We start from the raw sequence: 23,768 nt of genomic DNA, 5'->3' as shown, positions 1-23,768 counted from the left end.
ACTGTGTTTGTTTTCCTCTCAGTGTCTTGTTTTAATAGCAATGACGCTGCTGTGTCGCCCACTTTCATAGCATTATTCCCTGGGTGCATTTGAAAAAAGAAAGATTTTCCATGGATGACGCTCTTTAGCCACAATGAAACCCACCACTTTCTGTGGTGTGAAAGACCCATGGTGTAATGGTAGCACCCTGGAGGTTGAATCCAATAATTTGCATTCAAATCTCTGTAAGAGTTTACCATCAGTCGAACCTTTCCCTTATCGTTTATTGTGGATGTCTTCTTTGAAGAAAGGTATGATCCAACTAAAGTAAGTACATTCACGAATGGGCCCTTGGTCGGTACAAACAGTATTTATACACCTCAGGCCTTTTGTGAATTAAGAAAAGTGTGTTCTTCATTCTATTTTTCATCTCAAACTGATACCTTCATTTTACAAACATGTAAAGACTGTTAAGACGCTTGATTAATATCATTGATTCTGAATGTGGTCGCTTTTCATAGGATTAACCCTTTAACAATTTTGAAAGAGAATGGCGATACAATAGAGCTGCTTTTCCCAAAATGGTATTATTAATGTTGTTGCTGCATCTTCAAGTAAAAAGAGAATCCATTGGGTCACAGATTGAGCATGTTTCTTAACATTGAGTTAAGTTTGAAAATTTAAAATCTTTTATGTATGTTTCCGATGCAGATCTGCCCATCGACTCAGAATGACCTCACTGTTCATACATTTAAAAAAAATGCATAAAGGTTAAGGTGCTAGGCACAAAAGTGGATTTTTATGAAAAGTTATGCCAGAGAGTGAGAGCGAAAATGAATACCCTACAACACTAACCTTATGAATATTACTATCTTTGGCCTATAATTTAAGACAACAAGGAGACAAAGTGTGTTAGAGCAAGAGAGAGGTTCCACCGAGACTTGAACTCGGATCGCTGGATTCAAAGTCCAAAGTGCTAACCATTACATCATGGAACCCTTGTTGAGCAGAGCTTCATAAGGGCAATGAGAATATAGGGCACATTCAAGATTTTTACTGACCTATAGTAACCGTTTACTGATATTATATCGAAGCAGCACTGTTGCTGTTGGATGCTGTGCAATCGCAAAGTATTGGCTTCATGTCTCATTTGGATCAAATTCTTCCTCTGGAGTCTAATGATATAGGAATATTACATATTTTCTCTGATGTGCTCTGTTTTTCCAGAATGAAGTGCATCATGCTACTGAATATGTGGGTTCCATGGTGTAATGGTTAGCACTCTGGACTCTGAATCCAGCGATCCAAGTTCAAGTCTCGGTGGGACCTTGGGGCTGCTTCTCTTTTAGAGTTGCCTTTCATTTGCAGATAGATATAACAGCAATAGCTTTGCTTTACAGCCACTTTGATGGCAGTCTTCTTTGACCAAAGAATATTAATAGTTTCTGGGGATGACTCTCTTTTGCCACAAAGAAACTGCCCACTCTCATATCTCCAAAGCTCCAAGGTATAATGGCTATTAAACTGGCTTTTGATCTCAGCGATTTGCATTGAAAGCCCAGGAGGCCCCTAAAATCAGTTGAATTGTTTCCTGATAATTTAGAGTTTATTTCTTCTTTCGAGAAAGGTGTGATCCAAATAAAGTAAGTACATTTAAACAAGGGCACTTGATCAGTAAATGCACTACTTTCTAGAACTCATAACTCTTGTAAGTTATAAAAAGTTTGCTCTCCATACAGTTTGTCAACTCAAAGAATTACATTTTTTACACATTTAATAAGACCATCAAATTGCTTGAAACATAGGAATGATTGTGAAAGTGAATATGATTCACCAAAATAATTGTAGAACATTTTTTAATGTTAATAAAATAGGGCTTTTTCCAATCTTTTCACATCAATGTTGTTTCTGCATGTTCCAGTGAGCAGAGAATCTACTGCACATAGTGTGTACATTTTTCTTTTCATAGAGTTAAGGTTGGACATTATTCATCTGTGGAAAATGTTTCTGAGAGATATCTGGGTGCCCACTCTGATTGACCTTAGGGATTGTACATTATCGATATGTAGTTGCATCACTGTATTGGTATCAGGCACCAAAGTGCATTTAAATGTAATGTCGTGCAGAGAGAGAGAGAGTGTGAAAACGGCTACCTGAGTCGACTGAACTTCTGAATATTAACTCTGTTGAATTGTAATTTGAGAAATTAGAAAATGGAGTGTAAGAGCAAGATAACGGTTCCACCGAGACTTGAACTCGGATCGTTGGATTCAAAGTCCAAAGTGCTAACCATTACACCATGGAACCCTTGCAAGATGCACCTGAGAGCGTTGAATCAGAAATGGCAATATAGAGCACATTTACAATTTTTACAGATTCATAGTCCAAATTGACTGATATCATACAAACACAGCGATGTTGTCGATTGACGTTGTGCTATAGCAATCTCTGTGCTTTATAGAGCATGTAGATCAAATTCTTCTTCTTGAGGCATATGATTAAGCAATATTAAATATTGTTTCTGACTGCCTCTGTTTTGGCATAATGAAGTTCAGCATTTGCGGAAGTATTTAGGTTCCATGGTCTAATGGTTAGTAGGCTGGACTCTGAATTTAGTAATCTGACATGTTATAGCTATATTTTGTTTTCCTTTGGGTGTATTGTCATTTTATGCACATAGATTTCCTAGCAGTGGCTGTGATGAATAGTTCAATTTGATAGCAGCTTCCTTTTGAGAATTTGAAAAAAAAAGAATTAAATAGCCTCTCTGGATGACTCTGCTTTGATTTCTATGTGCACATCCCTTTTGCGTTTCAGAGGGATTGACCAACATACACAACAGTGCTTGGAAGACCTCTTCCTCCCTCATGGCATGTAAAGCTAACCTCTCTCCTACCGTGTGTTTTTTTACTTTTTAACTTCCCCTTCCGAGTCATGATCATGTAACTGAATTTACATTTTTAGATTTTAACTGCAGTAGTTGCTTGTTTTTCATTTTTATTTTTTGTGTACGCATACATCCCTTTTTGTGGGGAGGGGGGAGTGATGTCTGTTTACTTATATTAGCTAATATAGGTCATTTTATGTCCGCTTACAATATGTGTCAGGATTTTTTATGTCGTTTCCAATCAATGTCTAATATCAAGTGGTTTGCAGCAGTCATACAAAGGCACGTAACACCCCCAAAACACCTACATAAGTTAGAAATACTCCGGAAGAGTACTCAGTTTATGAAAAGGCGGTGAATCCCAAATAGAACTGTAAATGTAAGCTACCAAGCAGACCGTGCACCCCTGCTTGGAACTATGACCTGTGTGTTGCCCTCTATTAACAGAACAATGTAACTGCAGCCCATGTCACATAAAATAGAAAGTAGAGATTATGTAAATTAACTCCCAGAAGAGCCTGGTGTCACCCCAAAAGGTGTCATGCTTTTCACACCAAGAAACATCCACACATAGATCCCTGCGAACCTCAAAAACGTACAGGAAACCCTGTCCAGCGCTTTGCTCCCAGAGGAGATAAGGTTGAAAAACCACCCTATGTTAAAAGTGTCCATAATCCATGCCAGCTGCCCTGTCTATAGAACCTGGCCGTTCGTGGCCATTCGGGGCCTAGGGGCATGAGTGGAAGGGTTTAACCTGCTTGGGTTCTTGGGCATGGTTTCATCATGCCTCAGTTTACAATGGCACTCTGCCACTTTGTCAGGCTTTAAAGAAGCCTGACTCCTGCAGAGCAAAAGATCTGATTATTTCCTTACATGTTTTGTACGTAAGAATGCGGATGGTGCTCTGAGCCTCCTATGGTGGTTATTAAGCATGGTATACATACCATAGCATGTAACTGTGCCTACAAATGGAACATTTTGTTCATTTATTAGGGAGGTGTGAAAATGGCAAAATCAAATTGCCATTACTGACACAGACCAGCTGCCACTGTCCGGATATTTCGTCGAAAGACATTTCGTCGAAAGACATTTGGTCGACGTAATTTGGTCGAAAGCCAAATGGTCAATTTTTTAATTTATTTATATATATTTTTTTAGGTTGTAGTTTAGGGAAAAAAAGGGGGTTTTAGAAAAAAAGGGGGTTGGGGGGACCCCCCCAACCCCCCCCCAAAAAAAAAAGTGAAAATAAAAAACAAAAGCAATTCGACCATTTGGTTTTCGACCAAATGGTTTCGACCAATTGTCCTGTCGACAAATTTTTTTCGACGAAATGTCTGGCAACCCAGCTGCCGACTGTTGCTATTGACAGGAGTTCCAGGTGTATAAACTGAGGAGATCACCAGTTCAATTACCTGTGAACGCATTTTGAAGCTCATTCACAACCAGTTCATGCCCGTTCTCTCCATTTTGGCTTTCTGGCTGGCCGAGGGGCCCTTCAGTAATGTTCTTTGCTAACCATTACACCATGGGCCCCTTGCTGGTGCAACCTGACAGAGTTGTAACAGAAATGAGAATCGAGATCTCATGCATCATTTTAACAAACTCATATTCCTAGCCCACGGATATTATGCAAATGTGGAACTGTTTAGTTGGTTGTTGCGCAATAGCAAACTCTTTGCTTTACAGCTCATTTGGATAGGATTCTTCCTCTGGAGGCATAAGATAAAAGAATATTGCATACATTCTCTAAAAGGCTCTTTTTTTGCTGCAATGACGTTCATCATGTCACTAAGTATGTAGGTTCCATGGTGTAATGGTTGTCACTCTGGACTCTGAATCCAGCGATCCGAGTTCAAATCTCGGTGGGACCTTGGGAATTACTGTGTTTGTTTTCCTCTCAGTGTCTTGTTTTAATAGCAATGACGCTGCTGTGTCGCCCACTTTCATAGCATTATTCCCTGGGTGCATTTGAAAAAAGAAAGATTTTCCATGGATGACGCTCTTTAGCCACAATGAAACCCACCACTTTCTGTGGTGTGAAAGACCCATGGTGTAATGGTAGCACCCTGGAGGTTGAATCCAATAATTTGCATTCAAATCTCTGTAAGAGTTTACCATCAATCGAACCTTTCCCTTATCGTTTATTGTGGATGTCTTCTTTGAAGAAAGGTATGATCCAACTAAAGTAAGTACATTCACGAATGGGCCCTTGGTCGGTACAAACAGTATTTATACACCTCAGGCCTTTTGTGAATTAAGAAAAGTGTGTTCTTCGTTCTATTTTTCATCTCAAACTGATACCTTCATTTTACAAACATGTAAAGACTGTTAAGACGCTTGATTAATATCATTGATTCTGAATGTGGTCGCTTTTCATAGGATTAACCCTTTAACAATTTTGAAAGAGAATGGCGATACAATAGAGCTGCTTTTCCCAAAATGGTATTATTAATGTTGTTGCTGCATCTTCAAGTAAAAAGAGAATCCATTGGGTCACAGATTGAGCATGTTTCTTAACATTGAGTTAAGTTTGAACATTTCAAATCTTTTATGTATGTTTCCGATGCAGATCTGCCCATCGACTCAGAATGACCTCACTGTTCATACATTTAAAAAAAATGCATAAAGGTTAAGGTGCTAGGCACAAAAGTGGATTTTTATGAAAAGTTATGCCAGAGAGTGAGAGCGAAAATGAATACCCTACACCACTAACCTTATGAATATTACTATCTTTGGCCTATAATTTAAGACAACAAGGAGACAAAGTGTGCTAGAGCAAGAGAGAGGTTCCACCGAGACTTGAACTCGGATCGCTGGATTCAAAGTCCAAAGTGCTAACCATTACATCATGGAACCCTTGTTGAGCAGAGCTTCATAAGGACAATGAGAATATAGGGCACATTCAAGATTTTTACTGACCTATAGTAACCGTTTACTGATATTATATCGAAGCAGCACTGTTGCTGTTGGATGCTGTGCAATCGCAAAGTATTGGCTTCATGTCTCATTTGGATCAAATTCTTCCTCTGGAGTCTAATGATATAGGAATATTACATATTTTCTCTGATGTGCTCTGTTTTTCCAGAATGAAGTGCATCATGCTACTGAATATGTGGGTTCCATGGTGTAATGGTTAGCACTCTGGACTCTGAATCCAGCGATCCAAGTTCAAGTCTCGGTGGGACCTTGGGGCTGCTTCTCTTTTAGAGTTGCCTTTCATTTGCAGATAGATATAACAGCAATAGCTTTGCTTTACAGCCACTTTGATGGCAGTCTTCTTTGACCAAAGAATATTAATAGTTTCTGGGGATGACTCTCTTTTGCCACAAAGAAACTGCCCACTCTCATATCTCCAAAGCTCCAAGGTATAATGGCTATTAAACTGGCTTTTGATCTCAGCGATTTGCATTGAAAGCCCAGGAGGCCCCTAAAATCAGTTGAATTGTTTCCTGATAATTTAGAGTTTATTTCTTCTTTCGAGAAAGGTGTGATCCAAATAAAGTAAGTACATTTAAACAAGGGCACTTGATCAGTAAATGCACTACTTTCTAGAACTCATAACTCTTGTAAGTTATAAAAAGTTTGCTCTCCATACAGTTTGTCAACTCAAAGAATTACATTTTTTACACATTTAATAAGACCATCAAATTGCTTGAAACATAGGAATGATTGTGAAAGTGAATATGATTCACCAAAATAATTGTAGAACATTTTTTAATGTTAATAAAATAGGGCTTTTTCCAATCTTTTCACATCAATGTTGTTTCTGCATGTTCCAGTGAGCAGAGAATCTACTGCACATAGTGTGTACATTTTTCTTTTATTAGAGTTAAGGTTGGACATTATTCATCTGTGGAAAATGTTTCTGAGAGATATCTGGGTGCCCACTCTGATTGACCTTAGGGATTGTACATTAACGATATGTAGTTGCATCACTGTATTGGTATCAGGCACCAAAGTGCATTTAAATGTAATGTCGTGCAGAGAGAGAGAGAGTGTGAAAACGGCTACCTGAGTCGACTGAACTTCTGAATATTAACTCTGTTGAATTGTAATTTGAGAAATTAGAAAATGGAGTGTAAGAGCAAGATAACAGTTCCACCGAGACTTGAACTCGGATCGTTGGATTCAAAGTCCAAAGTGCTAACCATTACACCATGGAACCCTTGCAAGATGCACCTGAGAGCGTTGAATCAGAAATGTCAATATAGAGCACATTTACAATTTTTACAGATTCATAGTCCAAATTGACTGATATCATACAAACACAGCGATGTTGTCGATTGACGTTTTGCTATAGCAATCTCTGTGCTTTATAGAGCATGTAGATCAAATTCTTCTTCTTGAGGCATATGATTAAGCAATATTAAATATTGTTTCTGACTGCCTCTGTTTTGGCATAATGAAGTTCAGCATTTGCGGAAGTATTTAGGTTCCATGGTCTAATGGTTAGTAGGCTGGACTCTGAATTTAGTAATCTGGCATGTTATAGCTATATTTTGTTTTCCTTTGGGTGTATTGTCATTTTATGCACATAGATTTCCTAGCAGTGGCTGTGATGAATAGTTCAATTTGATAGCAGCTTCCTTTTGAGAATTTGAAAAAAAAAGAATTAAATAGTCTCTCTGGATGACTCTGCTTTGATTTCTATGTGCACATCCCTTTTGCGTTTCAGAGGGATTGACCAACATACACAACAGTGCTTGGAAGACCTCTTCCTCCCTCATGGCATGTAAAGCTAACCTCTCTCCTACCGTGTGTTTTTTTACTTTTTAACTTCCCCTTCCGAGTCATGATCATGTAACTGAATTTACATTTTTAGATTTTAACTGCAGTAGTTGCTTGTTTTTCATTTTTATTTTTTGTGTACGCATACATCCCTTTTTGTGGGGAGGGGGGAGTGATGTCTGTTTACTTATATTAGCTAATATAGGTCATTTTATGTCCGCTTACAATATGTGTCAGGATTTTTTATGTCGTTTCCAATCAATGTCTAATATCAAGTGGTTTGCAGCAGTCATACAAAGGCACGTAACACCCCCAAAACACCTACATAAGTTAGAAATACTCCGGAAGAGTACTCAGTTTATGAAAAGGCGGTGAATCCCAAATAGAACTGTAAATGTAAGCTAGCAAGCAGACCGTGCACCCCTGCTTGGAACTATGACCTGTGTGTTGCCCTCTATTAACAGAACAATGTAACTGCAGCCCATGTCACATAAAATAGAAAGTAGAGATTATGTAAATTAACTCCCAGAAGAGCCTGGTGTCACCCCAAAAGGTGTCATGCTTTTCACACCAAGAAACATCCACACATAGATCCCTGCGAACCTCAAAAACGTACAGGAAACCCTGTCCAGCGCTTTGCTCCCAGAGGAGATAAGGTTGAAAAACCACCCTATGTTAAAAGTGTCCATAATCCATGCCAGCTGCCCTGTCTATAGAACCTGGCCGTTCGTGGCCATTCGGGGCCTAGGGGCATGAGTGGAAGGGTTTAACCTGCTTGGGTTCTTGGGCATGGTTTCATCATGCCTCAGTTTACAATGGCACTCTGCCACTTTGTCAGGCTTTAAAGAAGCCTGACTCCTGCAGAGCAAAAGATCTGATTATTTCCTTACATGTTTTGTACGTAAGAATGCGGATGGTGCTCTGAGCCTCCTATGGTGGTTATTAAGCATGGTATACATACCATAGCATGTAACTGTGCCTACAAATGGAACATTTTGTTCATTTATTAGGGAGTTGTGAAAATGGCAAAATCAAATTGCCATTACTGACACAGACCAGCTGCCACTGTCCGGATATTTCGTCGAAAGACATTTCGTCGAAAGACATTTGGTCGACGTAATTTGGTCGAAAGCCAAATGGTCGATTTTTTAATTTATTTATATATATTTTTTTAGGTTGTAGTTTAGGGAAAAAAAGGGGTTTTTAGAAAAAAAGGGGGTTGGGGGGACCCCCCCAAACCCCCCCCCAAAAAAAAAGTTAAAATTAAAAACAAAAGCAATTCGACCATTTGGTTTTCGACCAAATGGTTTCGACCAATTGTCCTGTCGACAAATTTTTTTCGACGAAATGTCTGGCAACCCAGCTGCCGACTGTTGCTATTGACAGGAGTTCCAGGTGTATAAACTGAGGAGATCACCAGTTCAATTACCTGTGAACGCATTTTGAAGCTCATTCACAACCAGTTCATGCCCGTTCTCTCCATTTTGGCTTTCTGGCTGGCCGAGGGGCCCTTCAGTAATGTTCTTTGCTAACCATTACACCATGGGCCCCTTGCTGGTGCAACCTGACAGAGTTGTAACAGAAATGAGAATCGAAATCTCATGCATCATTTTAACAAACTCATATTCCTAGCCCACGGATATTATGCAAATGTGGAACTGTTTAGTTGGTTGTTGCGCAATAGCAAACTCTTTGCTTTACAGCTCATTTGGATAGGATTCTTCCTCTGGAGGCATAAGATAAAAGAATATTGCATACATTCTCTAAAAGGCTCTTTTTTTGCTGCAATGACGTTCATCATGTCACTAAGTATGTAGGTTCCATGGTGTAATGGTTAGCACTCTGGACTCTGAATCCAGCGATCCGAGTTCAAATCTCGGTGGGACCTTGGGAATTACTGTGTTTGTTTTCCTCTCAGTGTCTTGTTTTAATAGCAATGACGCTGCTGTGTCGCCCACTTTCATAGCATTATTCCCTGGGTGCATTTGAAAAAAGAAAGATTTTCCATGGATGACGCTCTTTAGCCACAATGAAACCCACCACTTTCTGTGGTGTGAAAGACCCATGGTGTAATGGTAGCACCCTGGAGGTTGAATCCAATAATTTGCATTCAAATCTCTGTAAGAGTTTACCATCAGTCGAACCTTTCCCTTATCGTTTATTGTGGATGTCTTCTTTGAAGAAAGGTATGATCCAACTAAAGTAAGTACATTCACGAATGGGCCCTTGGTCGGTACAAACAGTATTTATACACCTCAGGCCTTTTGTGAATTAAGAAAAGTGTGTTCTTCGTTCTATTTTTCATCTCAAACTGATACCTTCATTTTACAAACATGTAAAGACTGTTAAGACGCTTGATTAATATCATTGATTCTGAATGTGGTCGCTTTTCATAGGATTAACCCTTTAACAATTTTGAAAGAGAATGGCGATACAATAGAGCTGCTTTTCCCAAAATGGTATTATTAATGTTGTTGCTGCATCTTCAAGTAAAAAGAGAATCCATTGGGTCACAGATTGAGCATGTTTCTTAACATTGAGTTAAGTTTGAAAATTTAAAATCTTTTATGTATGTTTCCGATGCAGATCTGCCCATCGACTCAGAATGACCTCACTGTTCATACATTTAAAAAAAATGCATAAAGGTTAAGGTGCTAGGCACAAAAGTGGATTTTTATGAAAAGTTATGCCAGAGAGTGAGAGCGAAAATGAATACCCTACACCACTAACCTTATGAATATTACTATCTATGGCCTATAATTTAAGACAACAAGGAGACAAAGTGTGTTAGAGCAAGAGAGAGGTTCCACCGAGACTTGAACTCGGATCGCTGGATTCAAAGTCCAAAGTGCTAACCATTACACCATGGAACCCTGGTTGAGCAGAGCTTCATAAGGGCAATGAGAATATAGGGCACAGTCAAGATTTTTACTGACCTATAGTAACCGTTTACTGATATTATATCGAAGCAGCACTGTTGCTGTTGGATGCTGTGCAATCGCAAAGTATTGGCTTCATGTCTCATTTGGATTAAATTCTTCCTCTGGAGTCTAATGATATAGGAATATTACATATTTTCTCTGATGTGCTCTGTTTTTCCAGAATGAAGTGCATCATGCTACTGAATATGTGGGTTCCATGGAGTAATGGTTAGCACTCTGGACTCTGAATCCAGCGATCCAAGTTCAAGTCTCGGTGGGACTTTGGGGCTGCTTCTCTTTTAGAGTTGCCTTTCATTTGCAGATAGATATAACAGCAATAGCTTTGCTTTACAGCCCACTTTGATGGCAGTCTTCTTTGACCAAAGAATATTAATAGTTTCTGGGGATGACTCTCTTTTGCCACAAAGAAACTGCCCACTCTCATATCTCCAAAGCTCCAAGGTATAATGGCTATTAAACTGGCTTTTGATCTCAGCGATTTGCATTGAAAGCCCAGGAGGCCCCTAAAATCAGTTGAATTGTTTCCTGATAATTTAGAGTTTATTTCTTCTTTCGAGAAAGGTGTGATCCAAATAAAGTAAGTACATTTAAACAAGGGCACTTGATCAGTAAATGCACTACTTTCTAGAACTCATAACTCTTGTAAGTTATAAAAAGTTTGCTCTCCATACAGTTTGTCAACTCAAAGAATTACATTTTTTACACATTTAATAAGACCATCAAATTGCTTGAAACATAGGAATGATTGTGAAAGTGAATATGATTCACCAAAATAATTGTAGAACATTTTTTAATGTTAATAAAATAGGGCTTTTTCCAATCTTTTCACATCAATGTTGTTTCTGCATGTTCCAGTGAGCAGAGAATCTACTGCACATAGTGTGTACTTTTTTCTTTTCATAGAGTTAAGGTTGGACATTATTCATCTGTGGAAAATGTTTCTGAGAGATATCTGGGTGCCCACTCTGATTGACCTTAGGGATTGTACATTAACGATATGTAGTTGCATCACTGTATTGGTATCAGGCACCAAAGTGCATTTAAATGTAATGTCGTGCAGAGAGAGAGAGAGTGTGAAAACGGCTACCTGAGTCGACTGAACTTCTGAATATTAACTCTGTTGAATTGTAATTTGAGAAATTAGAAAATGGAGTGTAAGAGCAAGATAACGTTCCACCGAGACTTGAACTCGGATCGTTGGATTCAAAGTCCAAAGTGCTAACCATTACACCATGGAACCCTTGCAAGATGCACCTGAGAGCGTTGAATCAGAAATGGCAATATAGAGCACATTTACAATTTTTACAGATTCATAGTCCCAATTGACTGATATCATACAAACACAGCGATGTTGTCGATTGACGTTGTGCTATAGCAATCTCTGTGCTTTATAGAGCATGTAGATCAAATTCTTCCTCTTGAGGCATATGATTAAGCAATATTAAATATTGTTTCTGACTGCCTCTGTTTTGGCATAATGAAGTTCAGCATTTGCGGAAGTATTTAGGTTCCATGGTCTAATGGTTAGTAGGCTGGACTCTGAATTTAGTAATCTGACATGTTATAGCTATATTTTGTTTTCCTTTGGGTGTATTGTCATTTTATGCACATAGATTTCCTAGCAGTGGCTGTGATGAATAGTTCAATTTGATAGCAGCTTCCTTTTGAGAATTTGAAAAAAAAAGAATGAAATAGTCTCTCTGGATGACTCTGCTTTGATTTCTATGTGCACATCCCTTTTGCGTTTCAGAGGGATTGACCAACATACACAACAGTGCTTGGAAGACCTCTTCCTCCCTCATGGCATGTAAAGCTAACCTCTCTCCTACCGTGTGTTTTTTTACTTTTTAACTTCCCCTTCCGAGTCATGATCATGTAACTGAATTTACATTTTTAGATTTTAACTGCAGTAGTTGCTTGTTTTTCATTTTTATTTTTTGTGTACGCATACATCCCTTTTTGTGGGGAGGGGGGAGTGATGTCTGTTTACTTATATTAGCTAATATAGGTCATTTTATGTCCGCTTACAATATGTGTCAGGATTTTTTATGTCGTTTCCAATCAATGTCTAATATCAAGTGGTTTGCAGCAGTCATACAAAGGCACGTAACACCCCCAAAACACCTACATAAGTTAGAAATACTCCGGAAGAGTACTCAGTTTATGAAAAGGCGGTGAATCCCAAATAGAACTGTAAATGTAAGCTAGCAAGCAGACCGTGCACCCCTGTTTGGAACTATGACCTGTGTGTTGCCCTCTATTAACAGAACAATGTAACTGCAGCCCATGTCACATAAAATAGAAAGTAGAGATTATGTAAATTAACTCCCAGAAGAGCCTGGTGTCACCCCAAAAGGTGTCATGCTTTTCACACCAAGAAACATCCACACATAGATCCCTGCGAACCTCAAAAACGTACAGGAAACCCTGTCCAGCGCTTTGCTCCCAGAGGAGATAAGGTTGAAAAACCACCCTATGTTAAAAGTGTCCATAATCCATGCCAGCTGCCCTGTCTATAGAACCTGGCCGTTCGTGGCCATTCGGGGCCTAGGGGCATGAGTGGAAGGGTTTAACCTGCCTGGGTTCTTGGGCATGGTTTCATCATGCCTCAGTTTACAATGGCACTCTGCCACTTTGTCAGGCTTTAAAGAAGCCTGACTCCTGCAGAGCAAAAGATCTGATTACTTCCTTACATGTTTTGTACGTAAGAATGCGGATGGTGCTCTGAGCCTCCTATGGTGGTTATTAAGCATGGTATACATACCATAGCATGTAACTGTGCCTACAAATGGAACATTTTGTTCATTTATTAGGGAGTTGTGAAAATGGCAAAATCAAATTGCCATTACTGACACAGACCAGCTGCCGCTGTCCGGACATTTCGTCGAAAGACATTTCGTCGAAAGACATTTGGTCGACGTAATTTGGTCGAAAGCCAAATGGTCGATTTTTTAATTTATTTATATATATTTTTTTAGGTTGTAGTTTAGGGAAAAAAGGGGTTTTTAGAAAAAAAGGGGGTTGGGGGGACCCCCCCCAAACCCCCCCCCAAAAAAAAAGTGAAAATAAAAAACAAAAGCAATTCGACCATTTGGTTTTCGACCAAATGGTTTCGACCAATTGTCCTGTCGACACATTTTTTTCGACGAAATGTCTGGCAACCCAGCTACCGACTGTTGCTATTGACAGGAGTTCCAGGTGTATAAACTGAGGAGATCACCAGTTCAATTACCTGTGAACGCATTTTGAAGCTCATTCACAACCAGTTCATGCCCGTTCTCTCCATTTTGGCTTTCTGGCTGGCCGAGGGGCCCTTCAGTAATGTTCTTTGCTAACCATTACACCATGGGCCCCTTGCTGGTGCAACCTGACAGAGTTGTAACAGAAATGAGAATCGAGATCTCATGCATCATTTTAACAAACTCATATTCCTAGCCCACGGATATTATGCAAATGTGGAACTGTTTAGTTGGTTGTTGCGCAATAGCAAACTCTTTGCTTTACAGCTCATTTGGATAGGATTCTTCCTCTGGAGGCATAAGATAAAAGAATATTGCATACATTCTCTAAAAGGCTCTTTTTTTGCTGCAATGAAGTTCATCATGTCACTAAGTATGTAGGTTCCATGGTGTAATGGTTAGCACTCTGGACTCTGAATCCAGCGATCTGAGTTCAAATCTCGGTGGGACCTTGGGAATTACTGTGTTTGTTTTCCTCTCAGTGTCTTGTTTTAATAGCAATGACGCTGCTGTGTCGCCCACTTTCATAGCATTATTCCCTGGGTGCATTTGAAAAAAGAAAGATTTTCCATGGATGACGCTCTTTAGCCACAATGAAACCCACCACTTTCTGTGGTGTGAAAGACCCATGGTGTAATGGTAGCACCCTGGAGGTTGAATCCAATAATTTGCATTCAAATCTCTGTAAGAGTTTACCATCAGTCGAACCTTTCCCTTATCGTTTATTGTGGATGTCTTCTTTGAAGAAAGGTATAATCCAACTAAAGTAAGTACATTCACGAATGGGCCCTTGGTCGGTACAAACAGTATTTATACACCTCAGGCCTTTTGTGAATTAAGAAAAGTGTGTTCTTCGTTCTATTTTTCATCTCAAACTGATACCTTCATTTTACAAACATGTAAAGACTGTTAAGACGCTTGATTAATATCATTGATTCTGAATGTGGTCGCTTTTCATAGGATTAACCCTTTAACAATTTTGAAAGAGAATGGCGATACAATAGAGCTGCTTTTCCCAAAATGGTATTATTAATGTTGTTGCTGCATCTTCAAGTAAAAAGAGAATCCATTGGGTCACAGATTGAGCATGTTTCTTAACATTGAGTTAAGTTTGAAAATTTCAAATCTTTTATGTATGTTTCCGATGCAGATCTGCCCATCGACTCAGAATGACCTCACTGTTCATACATTTAAAAAAAATGCATAAAGGTTAAGGTGCTAGGCACAAAAGTGGATTTTTATGAAAAGTTATGCCAGAGAGTGAGAGCGAAAATGAATACCCTACACCACTAACCTTATGAATATTACTATCTTTGGCCTATAATTTAAGACAACAAGGAGACAAAGTGTGTTAGAGCAAGAGAGAGGTTCCACCGAGACTTGAACTCGGATCGCTGGATTCAAAGTCCAAAGTGCTAACCATTACACCATAGAACCCTTGTTGAGCAGTGCTTCATAAGGGCAATGAGAATATAGGGCACAGTCAAGATTTTTACTGACCTATAGTAACCGTTTACTGATATTATATCGAAGCAGCACTGTTGCTGTTGGATGCTGTGCAATCGCAAAGTATTGGCTTCATGTCTCATTTGGATCAAATTCTTCCTCTGGAGTCTAATGATATAGGAATATTACATATTTTCTCTGATGTGCTCTGTTTTTCCAGAATGAAGTGCATCATGCTACTGAATATGTGGGTTCCATGGTGTAATGGTTAGCACTCTGGACTCTGAATCCAGCGATCCGAGTTCAAGTCTCGGTGGGACCTTGGGGCTGCTTCTCTTTTAGAGTTGCCTTTCATTTGCAGATAGATATAACAGAAATAGCTTTGCTTTACAGCCCAGTTTGATGGCAGTCTTCTTTGACCAAAGAATATTAATAGTTTCTGGGGATGACTCTCTTTTGCCACAAAGAAACTGCCCACTCTCATATCTCCAAAGCTCCAAGGTATGATGGCTATTAAACTGGCTTTTGATCTCAGCGATTTGCATTGAAAGCCCAGGAGGCCCCTAAAATCAGTTGAATTGTTTCCTGATAATTTTGAGTTTATTTCTTCTTTCGAGAAAGGTGTGATCCAAATAAAGTAAGTACATTTAAACAAGGGCACTTGATCAGTAAATGCACTACTTTCTAGAACTCATAACTCTTGTAAGTTATAAAAAGTTTGCTCTCCATACAGTTTGTCAACTCAAAGAATTACATTTTTTACACATTTAATAAGACCATCAAATTGCTTGAAACATAGGAATGATTGTGAAAGTGAATATGATTCACCAAAATAATTGTATAACATTTTTTAATGTTAATAAAATAGGTCTTTTTCCAATCTTTTCACATCAATGTTGTTTCTGCATGTTCCAGTGAGCAGAGAATCTACTGCACATAGTGTGTACATTTTTCTTTTCATAGAGTTAAGGTTGGACATTATTCATCTGTGGAAAATGTTTCTGAGAGATATCTGGGTGCCCACTCTGATTGACCTTAGGGATTGTACATTAACGATATGTAGTTGCATCACTGTATTGGTATCAGGCACCAAAGTGCATTTAAATGTAATGTCGTGCAGAGAGAGAGAGAGAGTGTGAAAACGGCTACCTGAGTCGACTGAACTTCTGAATATTAACTCTGTTGAATTGTAATTTGAGAAATTAGAAAATGGAGTGTAAGAGCAAGATAACGGTTCCACCGAGACTTGAACTCGGATCGTTGGATTTAAAGTCCAAAGTGCTAACCATTACACCATGGAACCCTTGCAAGATGCACCTGAGAGCGTTGAATCAGAAATGGCAATATAGAGCACATTTACAATTTTTACAGATTCATAGTCCCAATTGACTGATATCATACAAACACAGCGATGTTGTCGATTGACGTTGTGCTATAGCAATCTCTGTGCTTTATAGAGCATGTAGATCAAATTCTTCCTCTTGAGGCATATGATTAAGCAATTTTAAATATTGTTTCTGACTGCCTATGTTTTGGCATAATGAAGTTCAGCATTTGCGGAAGTATTCAGGTTCCATGGTCTAATGGTTAGTAGGCTGGACTCTGAATTTAGTAATCTGACATGTTATAGCTATATTTTGTTTTCCTTTGGGTGTATTGTCATTTTATGCACATAGATTTCCTAGCAGTGGCTGTGATGAATAGTTCAATTTGATAGCAGCTTCCTTTTGAGAATTTGAAAAAAAAAGAATTAAATAGTCTCTCTGGATGACTCTGCTTTGATTTCTATGTGCACATCCCTTTTGCATTTCAGAGGGATTGACCAACATACACAACAGTGCTTGGAAGACCTCTTCCTCCCTCATGGCATGTAAAGCTAACCTCTCTCCTACCGTGTGTTTTTTTACTTTTTAACTTCCCCTTCCGAGTCATGATCATGTAACTGAATTTACATTTTTAGATTTTAACTGCAGTAGTTGCTTGTTTTTCATTTTTATTTTTTGTGTACGCATACATCCCTTTTTGTGGGGAGGGGGAGTGATGTCTGTTTACTTATATTAGCTAATATAGGTCATTTTATGTCCGCTTACAATATGTGTCAGGATTTTTTATGTCGTTTCCAATCAATGTCTAATATCAAGTGGTTTGCAGCAGTCATACAAAGGCACGTAACACCCCCAAAACACCTACATAAGTTAGAAATACTCCGGAAGAGTACTCAGTTTATGAAAAGGCGGTGAATCCCAAATAGAACTGTAAATGTAAGCTAGCAAGCAGACCGTGCACCCCTGTTTGGAACTATGACCTGTGTGTTGCCCTCTATTAACAGAACAATGTAACTGCAGCCCATGTCACATAAAATAGAAAGTAGAGATTATGCAAATTAACTCCCAGAAGAGCCTGGTGTCACCCCAAAAGGTGTCATGCTTTTCACACCAAGAAACATCTACACATAGATCCCTGCGAACCTCAAAAACGTACAGGAAACCCTGTCCAGCGCTTTGCTCCCAGAGGAGATAAGGTTGAAAAACCACCCTATGTTAAAAGTGTCCATAATCCATGCCAGCTGCCCTGTCTATAGAACCTGGCCGTTCGGGGCCTAGGGGCATGAGTGGAAGGGTTTAACCTGCCTGGGTTCTTGGGCATGGTTTCATCATGCCTAGTTTACAATGGCACTCTGCCACTTTGTCAGGCTTTAAAGAAGCCTGACTCCTGCAGAGCAAAAGATCTGATTATTTCCTTACATGTTTTGTACGTAAGAATGCGGATGGTGCTCTGAGCCTCCTATGGTGGTTATTAAGCATGGTATACATACCATAGCATGTAACTGTGCCTACAAATGGAACATTTTGTTCATTTATTAGGGAGTTGTGAAAATGGCTAAATCAAATTGCCATTACTGACACAGACCAGCTGCCGCTGACCGGACATTTCGTCGAAAGACATTTCGTCGAAAGACATTTGGTCGACGTAATTTGGTCGAAAGCCAAATGGTCGATTTTTTAATTTATTTATATATAATTTTTTAGGTTGTAGTTTAGGGAAAAAAAGGGGGTTTTAGAAAAAAAGGGGGTTGGGGGGACCCCCCCAACCCCCCGCCCAAAAAAAAAAGTGAAAATAAAAAACAAAAGCAATTCGACCATTTGGTTTTCGACCAAATGGTTTCGACCAATTGTCCTGTCGACAAATTTTTTTCAACGAAATGTCTGGCAACCCAGCTGCCGACTGTTGCTATTGACAGGAGTTCCAGGTGTATAAACTGAGGAGATCACCAGTTCAATTACCTGTGAACGCATTTTGAAGCTCATTCACAACCAGTTCATGCCCGTTCTCTCCATTTTGGCTTTCTGGCTGGCCGAGGGGCCCTTCAGTAATGTTCTTTGCTAACCATTACACCATGGGCCCCTTGCTGGTGCAACCTGACAGAGTTGTAACAGAAATGAGAATCGAGATCTCATGCATCATTTTAACAAACTCATATTCCTAGCCCACGGATATTATGCAAATGTGGAACTGTTTAGTTGGTTGTTGCGCAATAGCAAACTCTTTGCTTTACAGCTCATTTGGATAGGATTCTTCCTCTGGAGGCATAAGATAAAAGAATATTGCATACATTCTCTAAAAGGCTCTTTTTTTGCTGCAATGACGTTCATCATGTCACTAAGTATGTAGGTTCCATGGTGTAATGGTTGTCACTCTGGACTCTGAATCCAGCGATCCGAGTTCAAATCTCGGTGGGACCTTGGGAATTACTGTGTTTGTTTTCCTCTCAGTGTCTTGTTTTAATAGCAATGACGCTGCTGTGTCGCCCACTTTCATAGCATTATTCCCTGGGTGCATTTGAAAAAAGAAAGATTTTCCATGGATGACGCTCTTTAGCCACAATGAAACCCACCACTTTCTGTGGTGTGAAAGACCCATGGTGTAATGGTAGCACCCTGGAGGTTGAATCCAATAATTTGCATTCAAATCTCTGTAAGAGTTTACCATCAATCGAACCTTTCCCTTATCGTTTATTGTGGATGTCTTCTTTGAAGAAAGGTATGATCCAACTAAAGTAAGTACATTCACGAATGGGCCCTTGGTCGGTACAAACAGTATTTATACACCTCAGGCCTTTTGTGAATTAAGAAAAGTGTGTTCTTCGTTCTATTTTTCATCTCAAACTGATACCTTCATTTTACAAACATGTAAAGACTGTTAAGACGCTTGATTAATATCATTGATTCTGAATGTGGTCGCTTTTCATAGGATTAACCCTTTAACAATTTTGAAAGAGAATGGCGATACAATAGAGCTGCTTTTCCCAAAATGGTATTATTAATGTTGTTGCTGCATCTTCAAGTAAAAAGAGAATCCATTGGGTCACAGATTGAGCATGTTTCTTAACATTGAGTTAAGTTTGAAAATTTCAAATCTTTTATGTATGTTTCCGATGCAGATCTGCCCATCGACTCAGAATGACCTCACTGTTCATACATTTAAAAAAAATGCATAAAGGTTAAGGTGCTAGGCACAAAAGTGGATTTTTATGAAAAGTTATGCCAGAGAGTGAGAGCGAAAATGAATACCCTACACCACTAACCTTATGAATATTACTATCTTTGGCCTATAATTTAAGACAACAAGGAGACAAAGTGTGCTAGAGCAAGAGAGAGGTTCCACCGAGACTTGAACTCGGATCGCTGGATTCAAAGTCCAAAGTGCTAACCATTACACCATGGAACCCTTGTTGAGCAGAGCTTCATAAGGGCAATGAGAATATAGGGCACATTCAAGATTTTTACTGACCTATAGTAACCGTTTACTGATATTATATCGAAGCAGCACTGTTGCTGTTGGATGCTGTGCAATCGCAAAGTATTGGCTTCATGTCTCATTTGGATCAAATTCTTCCTCTGGAGTCTAATGATATAGGAATATTACATATTTTCTCTGATGTGCTCTGTTTTTCCAGAATGAAGTGCATCATTCTTCTGAATATGTGGGTTCCATGGTGTAATGGTTAGCACTCTGGACTCTGAATCCAGCGATCCAAGTTCAAGTCTCGGTGGGACCTTGGGGCTGCTTCTCTTTTAGAGTTGCCTTTCATTTGCAGATAGATATAACAGCAATAGCTTTGCTTTACAGCCACTTTGATGGCAGTCTTCTTTGACCAAAGAATATTAATAGTTTCTGGGGATGACTCTCTTTTGCCACAAAGAAACTGCCCACTCTCATATCTCCAAAGCTCCAAGGTATAATGGCTATTAAACTGGCTTTTGATCTCAGCGATTTGCATTGAAAGCCCAGGAGGCCCCTAAAATCAGTTGAATTGTTTCCTGATAATTTAGAGTTTATTTCTTCTTTCGAGAAAGGTGTGATCCAAATAAAGTAAGTACATTTAAACAAGGGCACTTGATCAGTAAATGCACTACTTTCTAGAACTCATAACTCTTGTAAGTTATAAAAAGTTTGCTCTCCATACAGTTTGTCAACTCAAAGAATTACATTTTTTACACATTCAATAAGACCATCAAATTGCTTGAAACATAGGAATGATTGTGAAAGTGAATATGATTCACCAAAATAATTGTAGAACATTTTTTAATGTTAATAAAATAGGGCTTTTTCCAATCTTTTCACATCAATGTTGTTTCTGCATGTTCCAGTGAGCAGAGAATCTACTGCACATAGTGTGTACATTTTTCTTTTCATAGAGTTAAGGTTGGACATTATTCATCTGTGGAAAATGTTTCTGAGAGATATCTGGGTGCCCACTCTGATTGACCTTACATTAACGATATGTAGTTGCATCACTGTATTGGTATCAGGCACCAAAGTGCATTTAAATGTAATGTCGTGCAGAGAGAGAGAGAGTGTGAAAACGGCTACCTGAGTCGACTGAACTTCTGAATATTAACTCTGTTGAATTGTAATTTGAGAAATTAGAAAATGGAGTGTAAGAGCAAGATAACGGTTCCACCGAGACTTGAACTCGGATCGTTGGATTCAAAGTCCAAAGTGCTAAGCATTACACCATGGAACCCTTGCAAGATGCACCTGAGAGCGTTGAATAAGAAATGGCAATATAGAGCACATTTACAATTTTTACAGATTCATAGTCCCAATTGACTGATATCATACAAACACAGCGATGTTGTCGATTGACGTTGTGCTATAGCAATCTCTGTGCTTTATAGAGCATGTAGATCAAATTCTTCCTCTTGAGGCATATGATTAAGCAATATTAAATATTGTTTCTGACTGCCTCTGTTTTGGCATAATGAAGTTCAGCATTTGCGGAAGTATTTAGGTCCCATGGTCTAATGGTTAGTAGGCTGGACTCTGAATTTAGTAATCTGACATGTTATAGCTATATTTTGTTTTCCTTTGGGTGTATTGTCATTTTATGCACATAGATTTCCTAGCAGTGGCTGTGATGAATAGTTCAATTTGATAGCAGCTTCCTTTTGAGAATTTGAAAAAAAAAGAATTAAATAGTCTCTCTGGATGACTCTGCTTTGATTTCTATGTGCACATCCCTTTTGCGTTTCAGAGGGATTGACCAACATACACAACAGTGCTTGGAAGACCTCTTCCTCCCTCATGGCATGTAAAGCTAACCTCTCTCCTACCGTGTGTTTTTTTACTTTTTAACTTCCCCTTCCGAGTCATGATCATGTAACTGAATTTACATTTTTAGATTTTAACTGCAGTAGTTGCTTGTTTTTCATTTTTATTTTTTGTGTACGCATACATCCCTTTTTGTGGGGAGGGGGGAGTGATGTCTGTTTACTTATATTAGCTAATATAGGTCATTTTATGTCCGCTTACAATATGTGTCAGGATTTTTTATGTCGTTTCCAATCAATGTCTAATATCAAGTGGTTTGCAGCAGTCATACAAAGGCACGTAACACCCCCAAAACACCTACATAAGTTAGAAATACTCCGGAAGAGTACTCAGTTTATGAAAAGGCGGTGAATCCCAAATAGAACTGTAAATGTAAGCTAGCAAGCAGACCGTGCACCCCTGTTTGGAACTATGACCTGTGTGTTGCCTTCTATTAACAGAACAATGTAACTGCACCCCATGTCACATAAAATAGAAAGTAGAGATTATGCAAATTAACTCCCAGAAGAGCCTGGTGTCACCCCAAAAGGTGTCATGCTTTTCACACCAAGAAACATCTACACATAGATCCCTGCGAACCTCAAAAACGTACAGGAAACCCTGTCCAGCGCTTTGCTCCCAGAGGAGATAAGGTTGAAAAACCACCCTATGTTAAAAGTGTCCATAATCCATGCCAGCTGCCCTGTCTATAGAACCTGGCCGTTCGGGGCCTAGGGGCATGAGTGGAAGGGTTTAACCTGCCTGGGTTCTTGGGCATGGTTTCATCATGCCTCAGTTTACAATGGCACTCTGCCACTTTGTCAGGCTTTAAAGAAGCCTGACTCCTGCAGAGCAAAAGATCTGATTATTTCCTTACATGTTTTGTACGTAAGAATGCGGATGGTGCTCTGAGCCTCCTATGGTGGTTATTAAGCATGGTATACATACCATAGCATGTAACTGTGCCTACAAATGGAACATTTTGTTCATTTATTAGGGAGTTGTGAAAATGGCTAAATCAAATTGCCATTACTGACACAGACCAGCTGCCGCTGACCGGACATTTCGTCGAAAGACATTTCGTCGAAAGACATTTGGTCGACGTAATTTGGTCGAAAGCCAAATGGTCGATTTTTTAATTTATTTATATATAATTTTTTAGGTTGTAGTTTAGGGAAAAAAAGGGGGTTTTAGAAAAAAAGGGGGTTGGGGGGACCCCCCCAACCCCCCCCCCAAAAAAAAAAGTGAAAATAAAAAACAAAAGCAATTCGACCATTTGGTTTTCGACCAAATGGTTTCGACCAATTGTCCTGTCGACAAATTTTTTTCAACGAAATGTCTGGCAACCCAGCTGCCGACTGTTGCTATTGACAGGAGTTCCAGGTGTATAAACTGAGGAGATCACCAGTTCAATTACCTGTGAACGCATTTTGAAGCTCATTCACAACCAGTTCATGCCCGTTCTCTCCATTTTGGCTTTCTGGCTGGCCGAGGGGCCCTTCAGTAATGTTCTTTGCTAACCATTACACCATGGGCCCCTTGCTGGTGCAACCTGACAGAGTTGTAACAGAAATGAGAATCGAGATCTCATGCATCATTTTAACAAACTCATATTCCTAGCCCACGGATATTATGCAAATGTGGAACTGTTTAGTTGGTTGTTGCGCAATAGCAAACTCTTTGCTTTACAGCTCATTTGGATAGGATTCTTCCTCTGGAGGCATAAGATAAAAGAATATTGCATACATTCTCTAAAAGGCTCTTTTTTTGCTGCAATGACGTTCATCATGTCACTAAGTATGTAGGTTCCATGGTGTAATGGTTGTCACTCTGGACTCTGAATCCAGCGATCCGAGTTCAAATCTCGGTGGGACCTTGGGAATTACTGTGTTTGTTTTCCTCTCAGTGTCTTGTTTTAATAGCAATGACGCTGCTGTGTCGCCCACTTTCATA

The 23,768-nt window shown here is 39.3% G+C and overlaps 18 non-coding genes across 18 annotated transcripts; 9 read left to right on the top strand and 9 right to left on the bottom strand.

Annotated features, from left to right (window-relative positions):
* Positions 1-905: 905 nt before the first annotated feature.
* TRNAQ-UUG (transfer RNA glutamine (anticodon UUG)) lies at positions 906-977 on the bottom strand. Its single transcript has one exon. It is a non-coding gene; the product is annotated as a tRNA-Gln (tRNA).
* Positions 978-1,236: 259 nt separating this feature from the next.
* On the top strand, positions 1,237-1,308 carry TRNAQ-CUG (transfer RNA glutamine (anticodon CUG)). The gene has a single exon. It is a non-coding gene; the product is annotated as a tRNA-Gln (tRNA).
* A 906-nt stretch (positions 1,309-2,214) lies between these two features.
* On the bottom strand, positions 2,215-2,286 carry TRNAQ-UUG (transfer RNA glutamine (anticodon UUG)). The gene has a single exon. It is a non-coding gene; the product is annotated as a tRNA-Gln (tRNA).
* A 2,379-nt stretch (positions 2,287-4,665) lies between these two features.
* On the top strand, positions 4,666-4,737 carry TRNAQ-CUG (transfer RNA glutamine (anticodon CUG)). The gene has a single exon. It is a non-coding gene; the product is annotated as a tRNA-Gln (tRNA).
* Positions 4,738-5,650: 913 nt separating this feature from the next.
* On the bottom strand, positions 5,651-5,722 carry TRNAQ-UUG (transfer RNA glutamine (anticodon UUG)). The gene has a single exon. It is a non-coding gene; the product is annotated as a tRNA-Gln (tRNA).
* A 259-nt stretch (positions 5,723-5,981) lies between these two features.
* On the top strand, positions 5,982-6,053 carry TRNAQ-CUG (transfer RNA glutamine (anticodon CUG)). Its single transcript has one exon. It is a non-coding gene; the product is annotated as a tRNA-Gln (tRNA).
* Positions 6,054-6,959: 906 nt separating this feature from the next.
* TRNAQ-UUG (transfer RNA glutamine (anticodon UUG)) lies at positions 6,960-7,031 on the bottom strand. Its single transcript has one exon. It is a non-coding gene; the product is annotated as a tRNA-Gln (tRNA).
* Positions 7,032-9,410: 2,379 nt separating this feature from the next.
* On the top strand, positions 9,411-9,482 carry TRNAQ-CUG (transfer RNA glutamine (anticodon CUG)). Its single transcript has one exon. It is a non-coding gene; the product is annotated as a tRNA-Gln (tRNA).
* A 913-nt stretch (positions 9,483-10,395) lies between these two features.
* Positions 10,396-10,467, bottom strand: TRNAQ-UUG (transfer RNA glutamine (anticodon UUG)). The gene has a single exon. It is a non-coding gene; the product is annotated as a tRNA-Gln (tRNA).
* A 1,237-nt stretch (positions 10,468-11,704) lies between these two features.
* On the bottom strand, positions 11,705-11,776 carry TRNAQ-UUG (transfer RNA glutamine (anticodon UUG)). Its single transcript has one exon. It is a non-coding gene; the product is annotated as a tRNA-Gln (tRNA).
* A 2,379-nt stretch (positions 11,777-14,155) lies between these two features.
* TRNAQ-CUG (transfer RNA glutamine (anticodon CUG)) lies at positions 14,156-14,227 on the top strand. The gene has a single exon. It is a non-coding gene; the product is annotated as a tRNA-Gln (tRNA).
* Positions 14,228-15,140: 913 nt separating this feature from the next.
* On the bottom strand, positions 15,141-15,212 carry TRNAQ-UUG (transfer RNA glutamine (anticodon UUG)). The gene has a single exon. It is a non-coding gene; the product is annotated as a tRNA-Gln (tRNA).
* Positions 15,213-15,471: 259 nt separating this feature from the next.
* Positions 15,472-15,543, top strand: TRNAQ-CUG (transfer RNA glutamine (anticodon CUG)). The gene has a single exon. It is a non-coding gene; the product is annotated as a tRNA-Gln (tRNA).
* Positions 15,544-18,892: 3,349 nt separating this feature from the next.
* TRNAQ-CUG (transfer RNA glutamine (anticodon CUG)) lies at positions 18,893-18,964 on the top strand. The gene has a single exon. It is a non-coding gene; the product is annotated as a tRNA-Gln (tRNA).
* A 913-nt stretch (positions 18,965-19,877) lies between these two features.
* TRNAQ-UUG (transfer RNA glutamine (anticodon UUG)) lies at positions 19,878-19,949 on the bottom strand. The gene has a single exon. It is a non-coding gene; the product is annotated as a tRNA-Gln (tRNA).
* Positions 19,950-20,208: 259 nt separating this feature from the next.
* Positions 20,209-20,280, top strand: TRNAQ-CUG (transfer RNA glutamine (anticodon CUG)). The gene has a single exon. It is a non-coding gene; the product is annotated as a tRNA-Gln (tRNA).
* An 897-nt stretch (positions 20,281-21,177) lies between these two features.
* TRNAQ-UUG (transfer RNA glutamine (anticodon UUG)) lies at positions 21,178-21,249 on the bottom strand. The gene has a single exon. It is a non-coding gene; the product is annotated as a tRNA-Gln (tRNA).
* A 2,370-nt stretch (positions 21,250-23,619) lies between these two features.
* Positions 23,620-23,691, top strand: TRNAQ-CUG (transfer RNA glutamine (anticodon CUG)). Its single transcript has one exon. It is a non-coding gene; the product is annotated as a tRNA-Gln (tRNA).
* Positions 23,692-23,768: the final 77 nt, after the last annotated feature.

The sequence above is a fragment of the Ambystoma mexicanum genome, chromosome 5p (genome assembly GCF_040938575.1).
Source record: "Ambystoma mexicanum isolate Mex_15411 chromosome 5p, UKY_AmexF1_1, whole genome shotgun sequence".
Lineage (NCBI taxonomy): Eukaryota > Metazoa > Chordata > Amphibia > Caudata > Ambystomatidae > Ambystoma > Ambystoma mexicanum.
Note: the sequence above shows the minus strand (reverse complement) of the source record. Positions and strands in the feature narration are given on the sequence as shown.